The 18,299-nt window shown below is 35.0% G+C and overlaps 1 protein-coding gene and 1 pseudogene across 2 annotated transcripts in view; one reads left to right on the plus strand and one right to left on the minus strand.

Moving 5' to 3' along the window:
* The window catches only part of EPHA3 (EPH receptor A3), a 394,767-nt gene that overhangs the window by 77,243 nt on the left and 299,225 nt on the right, over window positions 1-18,299 (plus strand). The window lies entirely within an intron of this gene.
* Window positions 5,110-5,820, minus strand: LOC149126963 (protein MIX23 pseudogene; annotated as a pseudogene).

The following is an 18,299-nucleotide window of genomic DNA, read 5'->3' on the forward strand; positions in this document are numbered from 1 at the left end:
AATATAAATTTCAGTTTCATCTTGGTGTTTGTTTTTGTTTCATTTGTAGAAAGATGGGTCTAATATACAAAGGAATGCTGTTAGAGAACTCCTGGTTACACACATATTATAGTCAAAATGGAATGAGTGAAAGTCTGTGAACTCATACTATTATAAAGAGGCACCAACTGTTATGAAAGAAAATTCCTGTCCTGAACTTTTAGACCTTAGGGAATAATGGCTTCTGAGAATTTATTATTTATTCCTATGGATGGTACCTTTTCTGTTGAGTTTGTGCATAAAGACAGATATTGCATTTTCTTTTAGGTGCATTAGAAAATATATTATAAGGACTTTCCTGTTGTAGGATCATGATTTCTAAATAGTTTAATTTAGTATTTAAAGTTCTAATATTTTCAGGAAAGGTACACTTTAGTGGTGCCTCTACTTTTAACACACTTTTAATACCTTAATTTCTACTTTCTGGGACAAAGACATACATATTATAATTTTAGTAGCAAGTATTGAAATACAAAAAGAAATTACTGTTCATCAATGCTAACTGAATCTTTTGAGTCTAACCTTTTTCTATTTGTTTTGCCATGACATATTATAACAAGACAATCAAATTTTATAAATATTTATTGTATTAGAAACTAGCTATGTATTGGAAAATGGTTTTCTAAAAGCTAGGGGTGCAAAATATATCACTAAAATTTTGACAAAAATATGTTTTCATTTTTGCCTTTTCTTTATACCTGAACAAACATTTTAGAAATGTCATTTGTGGTTTCCTACAATGTTGAGTTGTTTCACATGCATTTTCAGACATTGCGAAATTAGGTAAGAATTTAGTTGGGAGATTAATTAATATATCTCTTTCTGGTGTCTTTCCTACTAGTACTGATTTTGGAGCTCTCAGGATCTCTGATTCTGACTCAGTCATAACATAGGAGATGGACGTAGACTGGATTATCACAGAAATCTGTCTGATAAAAGGAGAGGCTGGGTGCTTTGAGAATGAGTTACAGTGATCAACTTTATTTCTGGTGTAATAGTCCATCATCTAAGAAGAAAGAAATATATGTCCTACAGTGAGACTCTATGATGTTTGGTCCTGACTAGTCCAGAGGGAATGTAAAAGTATAAAGTTCAAATCTTCTCTCACCTTTTTTGTTTGGATTGAGGTCACTGGCAGGGCAGAGCGGAGAACTGTGTGGTTAACTGTCTTGAAGGCAGCCTTGGAGCCAAGGCTAAGTGTTATGTTCAAATGTTGCCAATATTTTTAAACTCCCCAAAAAGAGAAAGATTCTTCAAAAATTGTAGACAATGAAATCCTTGTCTAGCTCCTTTTTTTTCTTTTTCCTATTAACACATAGAGTCACACACACGTGTTACCAAGTCAAACACACTCACACTTGTGGATCCGTGTTCCCAGCAGGGTTTCATTTGTGCTCAGTGCTGCGGTTTGGAGAAAAACCCTCTCATGTGTGTAGTTGTTTTCATTTTTGAGCTTGTCACAGCATGAAATCAGTGTCTCACTGAGAGCACTTTTTTTTTTAATACCCTGAGACTCAGAGAAAAAGTAATTTAAATGTCTGAATATGCAGAAATGTAGCTCCAAGGAGGTTTGTATATTCATATCAATTCCTGTTATCAAAGATTAGAAAGTTACAGTAGAACAATGTGATATGTGGTTGAGGTTGTTTAGCAAGCCTGTTCTTTTTTGTTTCCGTGTTTTCCTATAATACAGTGAATGATTTCTTCCCTGAAAATCTACAAATGCATAGTGTACCACTTATATCAAAACAGTTATACATTCAAAAACTGATTTCTGTTAAAGCCATTCCTTTTCTTTTGCATACCTAAAATATCTTAGATAGACCAGGCTTGAATGTGGAAATGTTTAGGCATTATCCTTTATACAATTCCAAATCCTGACTGTTTTCATTCAATAAGATTTCTGTTATGCCATAACCAGAATCAGAAACTAGTTTCTCTTGATTTTTCAACTCTGTGAGTACTCAATTCCCTAAAGAGAAAGATGAGCCCACCCCCTCACGTTTATGGTGTATGTATTTACTGAGTGGCATGTGACAGGAGCATTGGTTAGAAAGCCACAGCTTTATGATGCTTTGGGTCAGATGATGTTTTGACATTATGCTTATTTTACAGTAATCAGCATATTAAGCTGGAGGGTTTCTCATATCTGCAAAATGCAAAGTATGAAAAACAGCAGCTTAGTAGCAGTATAAAGGCAGAACAAGGTTAAGGTTTGCTCGCCTTGTGGTGCAGCTGATAAAACAATTGAGCTGTTTCCAAAACTCCTCGGCTCCAACTTTGTCATTTATTTTTCTCTGTCATTATTTTTTAAAGAAAAAAAATAGGCATATTTCCATGAAACTCTGAGGTGGCAAACCAGTACCTTATATGAAAGAAAAACATTTTTTTGTAGTTGAAATGCATATGGAAATACTCTATCAAGTTTGGTTTGTGTGATTCATGAAGACTTACTTTTATATGAGGAGCTGAAATAATTTCCAATGAATTTTAAAAAAGGAATTCTATTGCAACATTTTGAACAAAATGATGACAAAATAAGTGAATGATTAACTAAACAGCATATTTTCCATAGTTTTTAACATTTGGTAATTAAAGTGCTTTTATAGTTTTGAAATCCATTTTTCTTATGTAAATACAAGTATTCCTTCATTGTAATTAAGTAATTTATGATTGAATTAACCTCCAGGTCCCATTAAATGTCTCCAACTCCCTTATTTTATGTGCTTATATTTATATTTATATTGTAATTCATTCCCTTTAGAATTTCAATTAATTTACATGTATTTAATGGGTATATGCCTTGTTCCCAAATTGTCATAAATGTTTTGTAGAGTATAGAAGAAGTCCTGGGTTTATCATCTAGTTGAGAAAATATGACACAGGTGTACTAAATAAATGCATAATGCCATATAGTATTTGATTCTGATTTCTACTGAAGAGTTTTTTCTTATGGCAAAATGTTCAGTTCAGTTTTGTGGACTGATTAAAATACTTGAAATAGATTGACCTTTAAATAAATGTATCTTGTAGTTAATCAATAACAAGCTCTGAAGATATAAGCAAACAGAAAAGTAGAGGATGTGATGTGATGGAAATGATTTGGAGAGAAATGTTGGAGTACTTGACTGTGATGCTACAAACCTATTCGAGTTTCTAGATTTGTAGTACTACAATGAATCCAAAAATATGCTTTAAATGTAATCAGGGGTTAGACAGAATCAAAATCAGCTACCCCAGTTGAGGGACACAGAGAATAATGAAATATCGTGTTAAAAATTATTAACAATTTTATCTTTAAACTTTAAAAACTTTTAGCAATCATTTTTATTTTTGTTTATTTAAAAAGTAGAAAGAGATATACACAGATGCAGAGAGTTCTTCCATCCTTTAGTTCAATTCCCAAATGCCCACAGTAGCCAGGATTGGGCCAGGTTTCCCAGGTAAGATGCAGAGGCACAAGATTTGAGTTATCAGTGCTGCCTCTCATGGTGCACATTAGCAGGAAGCTGTCATCAGAAGTGGAGCCAGGACTTAAAACCAGGCCCTCTGATAGGATATGCGGACATTCCAATTCAATTGTTTAAATTATTACTCCTTAGAGAAATGCTAATATATTCTTTGAGATTTGCTGGGAGGATTAGTGAAATATTTCATATAAATTATTTTGGCAGCACTGGGCACTCTAAGGACTATTTGACCAACTATAATTCTGATTTGTTCGTCCTTAGTTATCTCTTAGCTTTATTTCACTATGGTTTTTCTCTATCAACTGACTGTACTGTCATACATTTATCTTCTCTCCCTTTCCTTTCTCCTTTCCTTTTACCTCTCATGACCTTAATCTGTTTTTTCCCTTCTTTCATCAAAAAATAAATATGGTTTCACACTACTTTTTATTTTTATAACAAGGACATGCCATGCTCTGTGGTAGCACTTTACTGTCCCAATCATGCCTCCTTTCTGAATGTTCTTTCATCAGGTTTCCCAGACATCTGTAAAAGATCAGTTTGGGAATGCATAATTGCTAGTGGTGTATTCTGTGCAGTACAGAAAATATGGCTATGAAATTTAAATATATCAGAGTGTCCTTTTAAAAAAAAGAGACAGGAATGCATTGATAGTTTGGGACAGGAAACATAAAAGTTTGAAAAGATGTTTAATAGACTGTCCACATTCCCTAGAAAAATTTGTACTCATTTCAGTAGATAATTTTAAGAAGATGCATCCTTTACAATGCCATGAAGAAAGATAATGTTGAAGTGTCTTGAATAAGAAAAGGAAATGTCAATCTATATACAAAATTTGCACAGAGAATATATGGTTTAATTAAAATGAATCTTTTCTAGTTATAGATAGTAAATTTGTACATGAAATATGTGTAAACATGAATGTAATTTTTTAAAGATTTATTTATTTATTTAAAGTCAGAGTTAAAGAGGTGGGGAGAGAAAGAGACAGAGAGAGAGACAGAGAGAGAGAATTTCCATCTACTGGTTTACTCCTTAAGTGGCCACAATGGCCAGGACTGAGCCAGACTGAAGTCAGGAGCCAGGAGGTTTGTCTGGTTTCCCACCTGAGATGCAAGGGCACAAATACTTGGGCTATTTTCTGCTGCACTTTCCAGGTCATTAGCAGAAAGCTGGTTCAGAAATGGAATAGCCAGGACATGAACTGGTACAAAAAGAGAAGCTGGTAGGTATCATAGGCAGAGGGTTTATCCACCATAGCACACCAGCTTTGAGAGTAATTCTTTTGCTTTATCTAGAAATTAAGTATTGTGTAAGAGAATTTCCAAAAGTTCATAGAAAATGGAATTGAAAGATAAGCTTATTTTGGTGCAGATTTTGAAGCCATGTATATTTCTTCATAAAAATCATTTCTTAGGAACTTTATGAAGACACCTTATATGCATGAATTTCAAAACAAGGATATTTCAAAAAGTATAATTCAAGGTTATCCAAAATGAGATAAACACAATTCAGGACTCAATGTACCACATAAGGCAATGGTAACATATAAAAATTTAATTAATGTTTACATGATCTTATTTTTAATTTATATAACAAATTTCTTTTTTTTTCAGAAAATTATTTTAATAGTTACAAAACATCTCTTTTTACAGAATTGGTATAAAATAGCAGTTGATTTCTCCATAATTATCAGAATTATTTATACTTGAGGTCTTGGCTAAGTGGGGCTGAAATCAACACAAGGTCTTGGACTGCTGGCTCAGAAATCATACTAGGAAGCCTGCCTGCTGATGCCTGTCATGCTTAGCTCTCGTGAGATGATCCGGTCCTTAAAAAAATTCATCTTTCCTTCTTCATTCATTCTTTGGAGGCTTGAAGTGAATTCGGCAGCGTTCATTAAACACCTTCCAGCTCCTGTCATTTACGACTTCTTCAACATTTAGTTCTGACTGCATCCATTTCAACTTTGTCTGTTCTTTTCTAAGTTGCTTTAATAATGTTAAATCATCCAAATTCTTTTCTCTTTCTTCTCGGAGGTTTCTGGAGGTTTCTTACTACTTCTGAGGTCTGGGCTATACAATTTTTTATGACTCTGTCCCTACTGGCATGAGCTGCCATCAAAGACTCATAAAGTTGTTTACAGGTTTGGCTGGCATCAATTTTCCCTGCAAAGGAAGCTGTTGGAACCGTAGTGTTTAATTCATGAACTATTCTGTCATCAGTTGTCCTCATCACCTTGAGTAATTCCTGGAACTCAGCGAACTCCTCACAGTTGACACCGCCACTGGGCGCCGCCATATTGGACCTTATATAACAAATTTCATGTACAATATATTTAGAGGTGTTTGTACATATTTAATTGATTTATAGGTATCTATAAATGTACATATTCTGAGAGTGCAATAATTATTTTAATTATCAGGGAACATGATAAAATTTCCATAGTTTTATATTGAGGATCCTATTATCTCTTGAATCTTCAATTTAAAATCACATTTGTAATCACACATGCACAAACTCAGATGCACTAAACCACTAAGTTTTTCCTATGATAATTTAAAAATTGAAAATAGAAAGATTAACAATGAAAATAGAAAAAAATTAAAAATAGAAAAATTAGAAATTAAAAATAGAAAAACATTTTGGATCAAGAAAAGATTCATTCTTATCAAAAATTATTTTTACTTTAGAAGCATAAATGCTGGATTTTGCAACTCATACATATCCTTTTTTAATAGTTTAAGCATTAACTATCACTTGTAGTAACTAGGAATTAGCTACATACTTTTATACTGGTGTCTTTTCTCAATTTCTTTACAAATCTCTATTCTCCAATATAATAATTGTAATAGTTTGTGAGATTCCATTAACTAAATAGAAATGTTGAAATTCACATGATCAATCTAATATAAATACAAAAATTTTAAGAGAATGATTTTTATAAGCAGTTTTATGTTTTATTGCTACTCTTTAAAGGTGCCATCTTACGAATTATTCTCTTGATTCAGAGCAATATTTAGGATGTAAGTGGTTGCAGAGATTAGTGGCAAAGGATTATGATCTCTCCTGATCAAGTTAATCTCAGACAGAAATGAAAAAACAACTAGTTACCCAAAAGGAAAATGTTATTTCCTCTTGTACATGAGAAAAAAATATTTATGTGTTTATTTTATTTGAGACACAGCAAGAGAGGAGCTGAGATAGACAGCTCTCCTATCTGCTTTTCCACTTTGCAAATACCCAGTAGCCAGGAACTTAGTTCAGGACTCCCACATGGCAGTGACCCAATTACTTGTGGCATTACCTGGTGACTCCTAGGATGCACATTAGCAGGAAGCTGGAATCGGGAATGGAGCCAGAATTTGAACCCAGGCACTCTGGTATGGAATACTATTCCAAATACTAGTCCTATTCCTTTATTCCCTTGTATTCCTTTTTTAAGCTTTATTTATTAACTTTCATCTACTTGGAAAGCAGATTGAGGTAGATTGAGATCTTCCATCCAGTTGCTCATTCTCCAGATGCTCACAAAACCAGGGCTGGTTTTGGCTAAAACCAGAAGCCTAGAACTCCATCTGGGTCTCCTATATGGGTGGCAGAGGCCCAGGTGCTTGAGCCATTATCTCCTGCCTCCCAGGTTGCATTATCAGGAAGCTGGGTGGGAAGTGAGGAACCAGGACCTGAATGCACACTCAAATATGGGATGTGGGCTTCTCATGTGGCAGTTTAACCCACTGAGCCACAACATCCACCCCTGTCTTGTGTTCTTGAAGGGTGCATGAGGCTACACGTGTAGAAGCAGCTGAGTGACTCCTTGATTTGTTTGTTACTTCATCAAGACAAAGGCCACTGCACAGAAATGGTGCCTTAGTAGGTCTCAAACCACAGGTATTTCTTGGCATCAAGATCATCAAACTCTTTGTGCTTAAAAGACCTCCATTCATTGGGTTGCTGGTTTACATTGGCAATAATGTAATTACATTCCGGTTGTTTTGAATTTAGTTTAGATATGTCATAAGTGATTATACTTTCAATAATCATATGCAGAAATTACAAAGTAGCAGTCAAGGAAGGACTTTGAAAATAAACAAGCTTGGAACAACCAAACTCTTATGTTATTCAGGAGTTTAATCCAAAATATAAACACATGCTGAAAAGCTCTTTACAAATCAATGAATGGTACTGTAGTCATGGCACTCAAACTTTTTCATGCCAGAATTACGGGTACCCCTTGCAATTGCTAAGACAAAATGAAACAAGAGTCTTGAAATAGAATCATTTTACCATTATTTTTCCTGCTAAATAGGGGTGAATGCTTAGTAGAAAGATGGTGGTACAGAATAAGATTGGGAGATAGGGGATTTCGGGAAAGGGACATTAACGGTTGACAGGATGTCAGGGTGGAAACTACCATTCCTAGAATTCAATCAAACTTCTTCTAAATCTTGTATGCATAGCTCTAATGTGGAAAGCATGTTTTTTTTTTTACATCTAAAATTAAAAAGCCACTTTTAATATTTTTTTTTCCTATTTCTGGATTACTATTCTCATATGACCTCTGTGCTTTATCTGCATATATGTGTTATGAAGATAGGATATAATTATATACTTATAACTAAAGGACTAAATCCTAGGTCCTCACTGCCTCCACACAGTCTTTTTCTTCGCTGTCAACTACAAAAGCATACTTGATTCACATATTCACACTTTCAGCAGATGATGCTTGGTTTTAATATTCTACCAAGGATGTGGGTCATTTTCAGAAAAGAGCAGCCTGATTTAGAGGGGATAATGGCTTAGTAGTGAAATTTGTATTGTCTTTTGTTATCCTGCACTCAAGTGTAAAGCATAACAATATTGTCTATTTTATTTGAAAGAAAGGTCTCTTTTTTCATTTCTTTCTCCCTCCCTTTTTTTCCTCCCTGCCTCTCTCTTTTCCTTCTTTCCTTTTCTTCCTTCCTTTCTTCCTTCCTCCTTTCCTCCCTGCTTTCCTTCCTCCCTATTCATACTTTCTGTCAAGTGGCATGTGCTAATGTTTGTATAAATGAAAACGAAAAAAGACAAAACAAAGAAATGAATTGAAAACACAAATCACAATATTGTATTTTGATTAGCACAGTTAGTGGCTCCTTCCTGCTTTTTGAATAAATCATTCTTGGTAAATTATCACTATATTACCATGAGATAGTCATCCATCTTGACACTAGATTATGACCTCCTCAAGGGCCTATTAACCTTCACCTTGTCTGAGAGGCCTAGGGACCTGTCTAAGTACCTCTGTTCATCCAGGTAATAGTGCAAGCTATACCTATTAATATGAGTGCCTAGTTTAATAAAATATGGACCAGATGGTAAACTTGCAACTCACTTACAGGTTAGTTTACATTTTTTTTTACTTAAAAAATTGTTTTTCTTAACTTTCAAAAGCAAAACTGCTTAAACTTCATTTCTACTGCCATGAATTGAATTCTATGAAATGAGAACAAATCAGGCTTCACTTTGAGAAGTATTTTCTGATATTTGTTAGTTGTGCTTGTGTAATACTGCCAATTACATTTATTAGCCCTAAATATTAAACAGCTGGCAGAATTCCATTGTATATAAATAAGACATTTGAGACCTGGACAAGTGCCATTTTGAATACAGCCAGCTGGTGCTTTTAACAGTTTTATTCTGCCTAGCTGTACTGACTCCACAGTGTGTTCAGTGTTTAGGTAAATGACAATAGAAAAACATGTTGTGAATAGGGAATTCTGTAGGAAATTCCATTGTGTAGCAATATAACATTTCAAAGACGTGTTAAACCAAGGAATTGATACATTGTGCACCTGTTTATTGAGTTTGTTGAAATTCTTGTTACCTGAGCTATACTTTTAATCTTTAATTATCTGTGTGCCCATTTTGTAGAGTCTGAGTTATGCCATGAAAAAGGATTGCTTTGTTTAATTTTCTTCCTCCAATAGAAGTAGGATTCTTTTTTTCATGCTTATATTAGTCATAAAAGTGTATTGAATTTAACATTAGTATGCTATTTAAAGTGTCACTTTATATAGTGAATTTGCTCTTTCAGTATTACCATAGACTTTAGTTTTTATCTTCACTAACATTTTTATGTATATGCCCTACTTTTGTTGAATTACCATGTAAAAGTCCCTCATTGTGTTGTTACATCAAATTAGTGTTTTCAAAAAATAAATATTTGCACAAATTTCTTATTTAATATATGTATGATAAATATTTATAATTATGTATTACATTGAATAAGACCCTGAGATAAATGCTTATAATGTGACATATGCAGTTGCAAATATTATATTAGGTAAATGTTAATTATTTGAAATTAAATAATAAATTTGTGCTGAAATCATTATAATGCTAAAAATCCCCTTGTCTTGGTTTACTATATGTATTCCTAGAATTAATTGGTAAATATTATGGAAAATAATTGTTGATGTATGTTTTGTGTTTGTGTATACATGCATATGTCTCAAAAGTCTAAATAGTAGCTTTGTCACTTAAGCACTTGCCTGAGAGATCAATTAAAGTTTTAGATTGGGGTTGAGGAATGAAATACAGCAATTCTCTTGGCTTTTTGGAAAATAAATCTAGTATTTCTTAAGGCCTAAAATGTCTTAGCAACTGTTTCTTTGACAGATTTGCATTAATTTTAAATTTTATAATTAATATATACTCAATAAAAACAAGCAGTCTGAAGAAGTGCAGAATTTTCAGGGTAATATAAAGCAGGTTACTTTATTGTAATCATAAAGAAGCTACTATGTGAAATTTTGGTGTAATTTATTTTGTGACTTAGTCCATTGTGAAGATAACTGGATTCACTCTAGTTGGTAGCTTCCACTTTAGTAGTCATTTCCTCAGTGAAATCTTATCAAAGGACCAAAGAGATCAAGCACACCAAGATAGCATGAAGCCAGTTGAGATCTTACTCCATAACAGGTATACCAGAGACATCTGTGTTTCCAGAGTCAGTGTCTCAGTCCCCAGCCATCACCTTTGACACCTAGTATGAGCAATTGACAAAGGTTATCACTGACTTACCTTCTCCTTCTGGAAACTTCTTCATTTATTGTTGGGCAATGTTTTTGTGGCTCTGTTGGTTTGTTGTTTATTTCTTCTTAGACTCATTTGCCAGATTGTCCAATTTTTTTTTTTTATTTCTAATAAATGACAAATTTTCAATTAAATCTTTAGATTTCTTGTATTCATTCTCTAGTCATTTCCTAGCCAATATCCATATATATATATATATATATATTTAATATCTTTGAATTCACTGTGCGTTTGAATTCGAGACTAATTTTACAATGTTGTGTGCCTGTTGAGATCTTCATTTGTGTGTCTAATAGGCATTCATAGCTAATTTATCCAAGATACTTTGATGTTCCTTCTGCAAACCTTCTTCCCCTGCAATTAATCTTCCACATCTTGGTAAATAGCTTTCTCTCTCACATCAGTCACATCTCTGCCTATCACATTTTATCAGGTAATGTTCCTTGACCACAGAATTCCTTTTCCTGCTTTTATTTTTCATTACTTATTCTCTTTCATTCCTTGAAAGAATTTATGAAACTTGTGATTTCTCCCTCTTTCTCTCTTTTTCTTTTACCACTTATTCTGATCTCATTCATGAATTATATCTAGCTCATAACAAGCCCTGAATACGTACTTTTAAATAGGTAAGCCTGTGGGAAGTGCTTCTCTCATGTTCTACCCGGACCAGAAATTTGTACCTGGGTATAATATTTAAATGATTTAAGTAAGCTTAGAAAGTGTTCATGCAAATTTTTGAAAAGGAACAAATTTGAGACTTTCTTAAGAATATGAAGAGGACTTAAAGGGGAGGATGAATTTTACATTATGAAATGAGAAGTATATGGACTATAATTGACATCAAATGGTGTTCTGACATTTAATGTCCACACCTTGATCAAATTACTGTTACTGTCTAATCCTTCAATCCAAGTATAGAATTGAAAAATGTACTAAGAACTCTAGCTGTATTCTGAAGCATTTTTTGTCTTCTTGAACAGGTCTGATTTCCAAAACATGTTACTTGAGTTCTTCATTATCCCATCATCTCCATCCCTTTTCGATCGCTTTTGTTCCAAAATAGAACCCTCACTTTCATTTGAAATATTTTTCCACATCAGCTACTCTTTTAAAAATATTTCTCTATTACTCTGTTTATCAATCGATTAGCAAGAAGACATCAATTTTGTCCAAAGTGCTGTATAATTCATTATTAATATGTCTTCCTTTGTGCAGTGCCCTTGATATTTTCTACCCAGATTTAATAATGGAAAACAAACATTAAACTCAGAGCCTGTTACTAGGAAGCAAAATTGCAACATTAGATTTGAGTCAAACTGGTATCTCTTTGTGCAGAAACTTGGACTATAGGACACTTCCTGTGCAACACCATTGGACATCCTCACCTGGAGCAGTTCAAGCTTTCAGGGGTTAACCTTTTAAGGAATATCTAACCTAAATACGTCATCTCCTTTAGTTTGTTCTGTGTATCTTATTGAAATCAAGTCACACTCTCCCAAATGTATCTTTTTAACACTTGCCAGGAGACATGATAGAGAAAACTGGCCAATTTTTCTAAACTCTTCTGATTATAATAAAATAAATCTTGTTTATTTTTCCTGTCTTCAAAATGCTATGATTGCCAGGCAGTCCATGAAAACAGAGGAACCAATCATTTCAGAGTACAATATAAATTTTTAAAAGACTTACTTATTTGAAAGGGAGAGAGAGAGAGAGAGAGAGGAGGAAGAGGAGAGAGAGAGAGAGGTGAGGAGGGAGAGAGAATATTCCATCCATCATTTCACTAGCCATATGCCTGCAACAGCTGCAGCTAGGCCAGGCCAAGGACATGAACTTCTTCGGGGTCTCCCATGCAGGTGGCAGGAACCCAAGCCTTGATCCATCATCCGCTGCCTCATAGGTACATTGGCAGAACGCTGGAGTGGAAGCACAGGAGGGACTTGGTTATAAGCACTTTGATAGGAAATTTGGGCATCCCAACCAATGGCTTATCTAACCTCCTCACTGTGCCTGTCTAAGAGAAGAATGTAATTTACCAACCAGTTAACTGAGCAACTATAAAACGATTTTTATTTAAATATTGAAGTTTTAAATGCTGTATAACTATTATAATATATTCTTTCCTAGAAACATTGGCATGAGATATCACAGACTGCTCGGCTTACCCAACAGAAATAGCTTTCTTGATATGAGGCCAGAAGTCTGATATCAAAATGCCAGCAGAGACCCTGAGAGAAGAATCTGTTCCGACATCACTTACCAGTGCCCTGCTCTTTCTGTCTCCATATCATCTGCTCTGTGTGTATGCGTACCCAAGTTTCTTCTTCTTCCAAGGATCTAAGTATACCAGATTGGGTTTCATCATAAGCCCTCATTTTTGTTTAATTATCTACGTTGTGAAGTATGGAAGGTTAGAATTTCAGAGTGAATTGGAGGGTATACAATTTGAGGGGCACACAATCCAAGCAGTAACAGATGGCATACTCATTTCATTTTAGCCTTTTTATTTGAGAAAATCAAAATGCAACATTCCATGTTTACTAGTTTAGCAAATACTTATTTGGTAACCCTGCCATTTGTGCTAGACTGGGAGATAAGGTAGGTTGGAAAATTAGAACATAGTAACTGTTAAAAGTTGAAGAGGAGGGCTAATATTGTTACTCACTGAATTATGCTGCTACATGGGACACCCATATACCATAGTCCTGGCTAGTCTACTTTCAATCCATTTCCCTATTAATGTGCCTGGGAAGAAGTGGATGATGGTCTAAGTATGTGAGTTCTTGCCACCCATGTGGAGACCAGGTTGGAGTTCCTTGCTCCTGTCTTCAACCTGATCTAGTTCTAGCTGTTACAAGCATTTCAGGAGTGAACCAACAGATGGAATAGCTCTGCTTCTTTCACTTGCCGTCACTCTACCTTTCAAATACAGAATAAATAAATAAATAAATAAATATCTTTAAACAAATTATCGAGGAATTTCTCAGACCACTAGTGTGCTCTCTACATACTAAATTTCCTAGGATTCCCAACTGTGCCCAATTAGCTTTATGCCTTTATATGATCTCCTCCTGCAAGTATAGCAAGCCTTCTAGAACTCTGCTAGATATTACAGCTACACAGAATTTTCACTCAAAAAAGTCATGTAACGTTGTCTTCAGGGAAAGTGTAATCTCTTTGAATAAAAATGTTTAATCAAATAAAAGAATACTAGGCAATATGTGCCATAAATTAACTACTGAGGAAGTGACAAATGTGTACACCTGTGGAGCAAGTGACTACATTTGGGGGGAGGAGGGAAGAAAATCTTAACAGACAAGGTGCCCTTTGAATTGAGTCTCAAAAAAAAAATTGAGGTACTCACTGGATGGGTACTAGGAAGTGGTAGAGGGAAAAGAGGGATTTGATTACTGCATAAATAGGAGAAAGGCACATAAATATCTTTTGGCACTGTCAGTAAGCCAAAATGTAACCCAGAAGGAAAAGTGAGATAAACCAAACAAAACCAACAGAGAAGCCAAAGTTCAGTATTTGAGCTGCAGTACCTGCACACCTTCCTCCTCGCTGGCACTTCCTAGTGAGTGGCTTCGAGGCCTTCCTTCATCTGTTGGTAGTTGCATGCCCTAGCAATCAGAAGGAGATACTAATAATATTTTACCTTGTAGGTTAGTTACAATGCTTAGATTAAGTTTACACAAATCATGAACTTAAACAAATGTTTGCTCTATGAATAACATGTGGTGCATGGTTATCTTGGAGACTAGGTGAACCTAATGAAAGAATACCAACATCAAGGAGGAGAATCCCAGGATTTTGCACTACAAATCACTCTACTGTGCTATATAGTATTCATCCTCATACATTCAATATCTGCCGTGCTACTGGATGACTATGCTCTTGCCCCCTCTTGGATCCAGAGTTATGGAGGTGAAGAGATAATGTTCTTTAAAATAGCAGTGCTGGGACCAGTGCTATGGTGCAGTGGGTTAAAGCCCTGGCCTGAAGATCTAGTACCCCATCTGGGCACTGGTTTAAGTCCCAGCTGCTCCACTTCCCAGCTCCCTGCTAATATGCCTGGGAAAGCAGTGGTGGATGGCCCAAGCCATTGAACCCCAGCACCCATGTGGGATACCCAAAAGAAACTCTTAGCTTTGGATGGACTCATCTCCAACCAATGTGGCCATTTGGGGAATGAACCAACAGATGGAAGACCTCTCTGTCTCTACCTCTCTCTGTAACTCTTTCAAATATATAAATCTTTAAAAAAATAAAATAAAATAGCAATGCTAAGATTTTAAAGCAAGAATCTATAATGGTAAATAGCAGAAAACTATATGAAAAGGCTAAAATATGCTACATTTGGTGTAACAGTAGAAATATTTATTTTCATAACAATTTGGGAAAATTTCTGCTGCCTAAAATATTCTTTATAGTTATTCATATCTTCCTTCTTGTCCTTTCATTATTCTCAGACATTTGATGTTTACCCTGTTCTCTGCAATCACTCCACAGTTTTTGAAATTCTCTGACATAATTTTTTCCTTCTACTCCCACCTAACTAACTGCTCCTTTGCCATCAACATGCACCACACTCCACTTAGAAAACTTTTGGGATATGGAGAGCAATTCAATATGGGCACTTGGAAAGAGCAATGTTTATAAAACTCCCCCCTTCTTATAGACTCATCTTCCTCTTCCTACCCTCTAAACATAGCCATTTTAAAATATAGTTGCTGAAATTCTTTTTTCAATCATCTTATGTATTCCCAAATATTTAATTATTATAATTGTTCTCAAATTTGAATTTCTCCTTTTAATCTTTTTTCTTACATCTGGATGACTTTTTAATATTCTTATCTGTGTTTCATTTTGACATATAAGACTGTGCCTATATATAAAAGAAAGACTGTACCTATATTAGACAAAACTTATTTCTCATGTAACTTTTCTAACTCTTTTGCTGCTTCTGAACAATCATATTATTTTCAAGTCACCAAGACAGATTAGTGGAAACAGGAAAACTTTGCAGAGTTTGAAGCTACACTAACTTACTGTGTCTCATTTTGCAATTAGTTAATAGCACCTGCTACTTGGGATTTCTCAGGGGTAAAATGATGCAATGCTGGGAACTCTCATTACCTTGAACATGTAATGGTCAATGTGATTATCGAGTGGTAACTTAAAACCTCAGAGTCTTTTTCAAGTTTTCTGAAAGCAGCTATCAATCCATTGTGAAGTCCTGGTCCTACTCTAGAAATAGTACTTCTATACAAAAGTAATGCACTTATTTGCTCATCTGATAAGTGGATTATGTCTAATTATTCTGGATTTTGGATATCAAGAATCAGCAAATGAATAAGTGCCCATTACCTAACCCTTAGCTAACCACAGTAACTTTCTGAGTCATTTGCCTCCCATCCTCCTGGGAATCCTTCCTAAACATTCTTATCAAAGTAATGTCCTTAAATCTGATCTTCACATTGATCTCTTGAATGATGAGAAGTGCTGTTACATTCCAAGCCATCCACATGTTCATCTCACAGTCTTGTAATGCTTGTAGCAACCAGAGGTATCTTATGAAAAATGAGTCTTCTCATTCCTCTGCTCAGTTCTAAGGATTGTATGTAAATCCTCCCCCAACCCCAGCCTCAACCTTACTTTTCACCTGCCTCTTCCCTAGACATAGAAGATATTCACTACCTCAGGGACATTTAACTTCTATTTTGTTCATTTTCAATTATGATTCCTGATGTATCCTCGTTCCTTATTCAAATACTTCCTGAGGCATCATTTGGCAAAATGGTTAAGACTCTGCTTGGGATGCCCACATCTCATATCAGAGGGTCTGAATTTAAATCCTGCTTTGTTTGCTTTTCCATCTTCCTGATAATGCATACCTGAGATACATCAGGTATTGGTGAGTACTTGGGTCCCTGCCACCCAAGTAGTAGACATGGATTGGATTCCAGCCTCCTGGCTTCAGCAAAGCCCAGCCATGGCTGTTGTGGGCATTTGGAGAGTGAAATCAGCCAATGGGAGATCTCATTCTGTATGCATTGTCTATCTCTGTGTCTCTCTGCCTTTCATATAAAATGAAAATAAATTTAAAAAATGAAAAATAAACAAATGCTTCCCAGTGACTGCATCCTCTGCAAGGAGCCACCTTGCAGATATTTTATTTTAAAATATCATTTTTTTTGATGAGCTCGTCCTGGGTCATTCCCCCCCACCACCAAAAAAAAGAAATCTTTTACTTAAGGAATAGAAACTTCATGTGTTTCATAAGTACCACCTTAGGAATATAGTTATTTTTACCAGCATACCCTCCCTCCCACCCATTCCCCCACCCCTCCTTGTCTTCCCTCTCCCATTCCCAGTTCCATTCTACACTAAGATGTATTTTTGATTAACTTTATACACAGAGGACCAACTCTATACTAAGGGTTCAACAATTTGCACAGAAAAACGAACAAAGCAAAAAACTTCCTCAACAGTTGAGTCAAGGCCTTTCAAAGTCATTACATTTTGAAGTTAATTTCATTTTTTAAGAACCTTAATTAACTTCAAAGAAGCACCCAAGAATGATACATCTTTTGCAAGCACTTAGACATAATTATAATACAACTCTTTGAGGATAGAGATCCTTCATAGAAAGTTAGCACACAGTGACTCCTGTTGTTAATTTAACAATTAACACTCTTATGTATGAAATCAGTGATCACCCGAGGCTCTTGACGGGAACTTCCAAGGCTGTGGAAGCCTTTTGAATCCACAAACTCCGTCAGTATTTAGACAAGGCCATAAGAAAAATGGAAGTTCTCTCTTCCCTTCAGAGAAATGTACCTATATCTTGCAGGGTTTCCCCAATGTTCTCTAATAATTTGATGGTATTGGGTCATAGATTTAGGTCTTTAATCCATCTTGAGTGAATTTTTGTGTAGGGTGTAAAGTGGGGGTCTTGTTTCATACTTCTGCATGTGGAAATTCAGTTTTCCAAGCTCCATTTATTGAAGAGGCTGCACTTTCTCCGTGGATTGATTTTAGCTCTTTTGTCAAATATAAGTTGGTTATAGATGCTTGAATTGATTTCTGGCCTTTCTATTCTGTTCCATTGTTCTATACATCTGTTTTTGTACCAGTACCAAGCTTTTTTGATTATAACTGCCCTGCAGTATGTCTTGAAATCTGGTATTGTGATGCCTCCAGCTTTGTGTTTGTGGTATACAATTGCTTTAGCTATTCGAGCTCTCCTGTGCCTCCATATGAATTTCAGCATCATTTTTTTCTAGATCCGCAGAGAATATCTTGGTATTTTGATTGGTATCATATTGAATCTGTAAATTGCTTTTGGAAGAATGGACATTTTGATGATATTGATTCTTTCAATCCATGAAAATGGAAGATTTTTCAATTTTTTTTTGTATCTTCTTTTTCTTTCTTTAATGTTTTGTAATTCTCATCATAGAGATCTTTTACATCTTTGCTTAAATATATTCCAAAATATTTGTTTTTTTTTTTTGTAGCTATTGTGAATGGGATTGATCTTTGAAGATTTTCTCATTCATGACATTTTCTGTGTATACAAAGACTGTTGTTTTTTGTGTATTTATTTTATATCCTGCTACTTTATCAAACTCTTCTATCAATTCCAGTAGTCTCTTAGTGGAGTCTTTTGGTTCTCCTATATATAGAATCGTGCCATCTGCAAATAGATAT

The sequence above is a fragment of the Oryctolagus cuniculus genome, chromosome 4 (assembly GCF_051225735.1).
Source record: "Oryctolagus cuniculus isolate XC-2025 breed Fujian yellow rabbit chromosome 4, ASM5122573v1, whole genome shotgun sequence".
Classification (NCBI taxonomy): domain Eukaryota; kingdom Metazoa; phylum Chordata; class Mammalia; order Lagomorpha; family Leporidae; genus Oryctolagus; species Oryctolagus cuniculus.